This window comes from Simochromis diagramma, unplaced genomic scaffold, assembly GCF_900408965.1.
Source record: "Simochromis diagramma unplaced genomic scaffold, fSimDia1.1 OVJJ01000321.1, whole genome shotgun sequence".
NCBI classification, from domain to species: domain Eukaryota; kingdom Metazoa; phylum Chordata; class Actinopteri; order Cichliformes; family Cichlidae; genus Simochromis; species Simochromis diagramma.
Window position 1 is genome coordinate 10,912,806 of NW_024386772.1, and position 6,100 is coordinate 10,918,905.

Below are 6,100 nucleotides of genomic sequence, written 5' to 3' on the forward strand. Positions count from 1 at the left end.
TAGGTGCACAAGATTGAAAACAATTTATTCTGAAAAAATGCAGATGAAGAGTTGTTTGTTGACAGTATAGATGGTTTGTTTTTAAACCTCTTACCACTCACAGAGTCCCCGGTGACGGTCTAGCTATGTCAGATGCCAGTCATTTAAGAGACTAATACTTTTTTTGAATTGAAATTGTGCCAAATCACTTTGTTCAACACAGCCCCTAGTAACATTAAAAATAAAACATATTAGAATTTTGTTGGACGCAAGAAAAACTCGAGCATCTTTTTAGGGAGCCGAACTAGGGCTTACAAGTTTTGCAGTGACTTTGCTATCTGCACAGAGCGTTTCTGGTGTGGCTTATGCAAAAGAGAATTGCAACAATACAGCGTGTTTCTCTGCTCCCTTTCACACAGTAAGTATGTCTGTTGTAGACAGTGCTTTATAAATGTCTCTTTGATTATTCAAACAGTGTTTGAAAACTTTATCGTCATCGCCAGCATGCTTTGTACCTCAGGCTCATCAGAGACAATCGTATCCAGAGAATCGTAATTTCAGTGACTGAATTATTGCCGGTCATTCGTACATTTACTTTATTATATAAAATATATAAATTAAATATTTTTGAAACTTATAGAAAATCTAATCTTTTGGTTTCTTTTTTTTTCATAGCCTTTTATCAAACTGTTGTCTGCTACAGAGTTAAAAGTATTGTACTAGTAGTAATATAGCATCCACCATCTCCTGCTTGCATATTTCTGAAAACATCTTAGTGGTGTGGCAGCCATGGGTTGAGCCAGCCCTGCAAACCCTGTGGATGGACGATGCAGTGGACAGTGGGAGGAAGCATCCTAAAGCTGTCTTTGCAGACCAGCCTGTGTGATTCTCCACTCGCCGACCAGAAAAGACAAACGGCGGGTCTCAGTTGCAGCACCTCATCCATCCATGTCTGATCTTGCATCGGCAGATTCAGCAACACAGCCAGAGACTCCCTGTAATCTATTACAGTTGTTAAAAAAACAGTCCAGGAACAGGTCACTCAGGTTAATCCTGTATAAACAACTGCGCCTGCGCTACTGTGCATGTATGAAGTGGACCGACTTGTGATCAGGCACACATGAGGCCGACCGGCTGAGAATACTGAAATCAAAGGAAATCAAACTCTTCTGTCTGGTGAAATGTTATACTTACCAAATCATGCTCCCTGGCCTTATATCCTTTGCAGGTGGAACTGGACCCAGTTGTGAAAACCAATGATTTCCGTTCCTGATTTTGTCTCGCCAACAAAGAGTCCAGGCTGGTGATGATATATTTAAGAACAGAAACACACACTTCTTACCAAAGAAATGAATATTATTTTACAGTGTTGCTGAATCACATGGATGAATTTAACACCTGGACACAGTTATAGCGTGATGACTGGCAGGAGGAGATCTCACCCTGTGTTTCTCTGCCTGTGGTAGAGGTGGAACCAGATCAAGTGGAGCTGATTCTTGAACAGCCTCAAGTCAGAGCTGGATTGACCTTCTGTCACCAGGTACTGATGAGCCCGCTGTGGAGAAACATCACTGATGATGTTCATGAATCCCCAGCTGACTCTGGTAACCTTAATACAGCACAGAAAAAATGTCACAATATTCATTTATGTTGTGATTATTGTGATAATAACAGAAACAGATGCATCTATGTCATCATCTTTGAGCTTTTACACTTAACATAATTATAAAAACATGAGTATAAAAGGTGTTAAAACTCTGATGCCATCTTGGAATACTGCACTTTGTTCATGTCATTACAACATTTCTCTCTTTCTAATGATACATGATGATAATGGTTGGAGCCGCTGCGATGCTTTCGACCAAAACAGGCGCAGCTTGATGACATCATCAACATGCGCTATCGCGATAGAGCGATATAATATAAGTCAAAATCTCTATCGTTGGCCAAATTTATATCGTTTCTATCGTATATCGTTTCTATCGCCATGACACTAATAGAGTAAATTCACAGACTCCGCCCCCAGCACCATAGGCTCCAATCGAAGCTGAAGTGAAGCAGTTTCAGAACATTTTGCTCTACATATTTGAGTTGTCTGCCATGCTTGGTAAGTCATTTTTTCAAAGATTGTTTCAATTATTATTATTAGCTTTTACTTCTGTGGCTCTTTGGAGTTGAGACAAAGCTGTGTGAAAGGCATTAGCCATGTTGCTCGCTGATAGCATAATAATCTGTTTTAGCTAGCCAAATACTACAGCCTTGAAAAAAAGCTTACATGTGAATTTTCAGTCAAATTTTTGGTTAACATAAATACACCTGAAACAATGTCTAGAATGTGAAATGTTGGTATAATGGTGCTACTTGAAGCCTGAAAACGATCTCCCATAAAAAAACGAGCAAACAGCAGTAGCAGATGTCCTGACTGGGTTCTACGTTAGCATTTAGATCCCTCCAGAGTTTTGTGCCACACGGTTTAGGTAAAAATGAAAAAGGTTGAGGTTTTAAATTTAGTTCAGTATTACCTGTTGCCTGTGTCCTTGTCTTTTGGGAAAATACTTTACACAAGTAATGGCTCAAAAATGATTCCTTTTTTTTACTGTGCTGCAATTGATTACCGGGTTATTTGTGCAATTAATTAGTGTCAACTAATTTTTAATCAATTTTTAATCAATCTCCACACAGAATATGCTGTGAATATGAAGGTGGGATATGGGGGACAGCAGAAGTGCGTTGAAGTTCCAAGTGATGAATGAAGGACATGCATATTGTATTGAAGAAATAAGTGATGAGAATGCTGTTATTTGCATTTGCCAGCTCACCTATGCCAGACCTTTTGATAAACAAAATTCTAATGAAAGTGAGAACATGTACATTGTTACATCTTTCAGAAAATGTTTTGAAATTGTGGTGCACAGTTCAGAATAAATGTTTTTCAAAAACCATTGCGTCTTTTTAATAAATGTTTATTTCCAAAGGAATTTCTAGAAGTTCAGAACAGTAAAATTTCCACTTTTTAGAATTAATTAGAAGATAACTCTTATGTAGTTAAACTAAAATACTCCTTGAGAGTTAATATATAAACTCTTAACACCAAGTTAGCATTAGCAAGTGTTAAATTATCAACTCCAGATAGATTTGGTGTTTAACACTAAATCAGAGTTAACATACCAACTCTCCAAAAAGAGTTAAATTAACACTCTCTGGTGTGGACCCATATAGACACTTTAATAGTGTTGAAATCAAATCTGACAGTGTTAATTTGGACATGCTGGATTTGGTGTGTACTGAAAAGGAGAGAGATGACCTCCCCAAGGGCTTCAATCTGGCTTCACTCAAATGTGAGCATGAATTTGAGTTAAAAACAAAACAGGGCAGAGTGGGTTGTCTATCAGTCAGGAGGTCGTTATACATCGTTGAAGTATCCTTGGGATACTGAAGCCTGAGATCCCCCTGATGCATCCATGAATGTGCACGTGAATGTGAGGTATAGAAAAAAGTGCTTGTATACAATGTTCCCTCTAATTTTTCATGTGTCTGAGCGAACACACAAACTCCCTGAGCGGTCCCTTGGACCATTGTGAGCAACAGTAGACGTGTGCACTGTGGTCACGCCAGCATCGAATCCATCCAAGTTACATGGTTTATTAAAATAATCAAATTACAGCATTTACATTTATGTTAGACTACTTTTAATTAACTGCTTTAGCCCATTTACAATGAAAATTTAAAAAATCTTGTTCATGACCTGTGTAGTATGTTAACACTATTGGAAGTAAAAACTTGAACTCCAAATTTGAAAACACAACTTTCTTTTTTTTTTTTTTAAAAAGAAAAAAAAAAAAAAAGCTCTGACTTGTGTTATAGGTATGAGTCTGTGGTCTGGGAGAGAGTCCTGTAACTCTCTGTCTGCAAAATACAGAATATAATGACCAATGTTGGGCAATTAATTATATAGTTACTTCTTAAAAAAAGTAACTGAGTTATGCAAACAACAAAGTTTTTTGCAGCTGTTTACCTAAAAATGCAGCCAAGGCGTTTTTTTAAACATTTCAAACTATTTATAGAACAATCAGGTGTTCTGCATCAAATTTGATGCCACACAAATTATTTGTGCCACTCCAAAAAATAATTTCTGTCCACTATGAGATAAAGAAGAACAACAGCCTGATACCTGCAGGCCTGACAACAGGAGATGTATCACTCCTGTAACACCTGTAACATTCAGTAGTGGCCTCATTGTTCTGACACACACAACAAAACTGTTGACTACACTACACACTAACTGCACAAGATTTGCGTTAAACGTCGAAAATCTCTCACTCAATCTCAAGACACCGCCGTCACTCCTAAAACGTCCCCCTTCCTAAACAACTAAATGCCATGTTGCCATATCATTTTTTGATTGGTCGACATGGTATATTTTTCGACCACTAGGAAAGGTTGGGGGTTTTTTGGTTTTGTTTTTGCTCAAAGGCGGAGAGCGCTTTCGAGGTTTTCCTTATAAAACACCGTTTTTACCGTTTCTTCCCACAGTAAATATAAACAACGATAGTATTCAGGAAGAAAACCAAACGTTGCATATATTTTTATCATAACTCTGGTTTTACGTGGCCTATCAACGCAATATAAAATCTGGTATAAAGTCCACACTTTTTCCGTCAATTGTTCTGTCTGTCCTGCTCACATCTCCAATGGTTGTACACGTTGTGATTAACGTGGCTTCACTCCACATCAGCCACGCCGCTTTGCTAGCTAAAACCCCGGTGTCTGCACACAAGGACGCTGTCATAGCCTGTCAACGACGTTGATTAGCTGCGTATATACGAATGTGAATCTCATTATTAGCTGGACTATGGGATAAGGTGGCATTGTTCTAATCCCATATGGGAGCAGCTAGTCACTTACTGACTAACACTGCAAAACAGAATTGTTAAAGTATTAATTTTAATTTAAATTCAGGTCAGATTTTTTTTTGTGTGCGCAACGCAGATTTTCTGTGCGCAATTGCACACGTGCGCAGCTTAGAGGGAACATTGCTTGTATATGTGTGTAATTGGGTAAATGTGACTTGTAGTAAAAAACACTTTGACTGATCAGTTTGAGTAGAGAAGTGCTATGCAAGTACCAGTCCATTTACCAGAAAAAGGGACATTGATGTGAACAAAAACACATAAGAACCCATTATTCCTCTCTCCAACATCGGGCAAACAGGTGCCTAATATTAGCCATCAGTATCACCCCAATCATGTGAACAACAACAAAAAATATTACAAAGTGAACTTAACCAAAATATAACTTCCACTAGCATCACATTATTTACTTTGTTTGAAATTTAGCACTAGTTAACTTAGCTAGCACATCAGTGACCATAACATTGAAGCTTGGACAGTGGCAGTCGACATGTTAGCATAGCTAGCACGCTAAAAGAATGCAAAAGCTAACCATCAGCTTTTTCTTATGTGCTGTTACTGAAATAAAGATGGTTTCTGTCATATGTAAAATTTTGCATGGGGTCTAATAGAATAATGTAGTAGAGAAATATGCACTAGAAAAGTAGAAAAACTAACATGGACGTGTCTCAAATTGCAATTACAACTTGAATAGGAACCTTAAAATTGTAACTAGGTAAGGAACTTTTATAAATATTCACTTTATAAATAACAAGACGTATATCAAATAAAACCCACGTTAACCAGGTGAGATTATTAAAAATGTAGAGTTTAATATATATATTTCTTTCTGACATTCTGATAAGGATTGCAGGTAGGCTTCACAGTACACACTGTGTTCCACTTGATATGCTAAGCAGAGGAAGGGGTGGGACGGGTGGGCTTGACAAGCAGCAGGTTTTTTTTTGTACATTAGTAGTGAAAGCAGAAGGAGGCAGTACATCCACAGACAACGTCTACTCCTCCACCGTATTGCTCTGAAACCCACAAAGGACCATTTGTCTTAACGATCCACATTCTCTAGAGTCCATCTACAGGCCTAGAGTTTATTCATGGTCCTTCTTACAATCCATAAAGAAAATTGTGATCGACAGAAAACATGGATTATCAAAACACTATCTAAGCGCATGCATGAAACACATTTTCACATTTTACTTTTTTTTTTTTTTTGC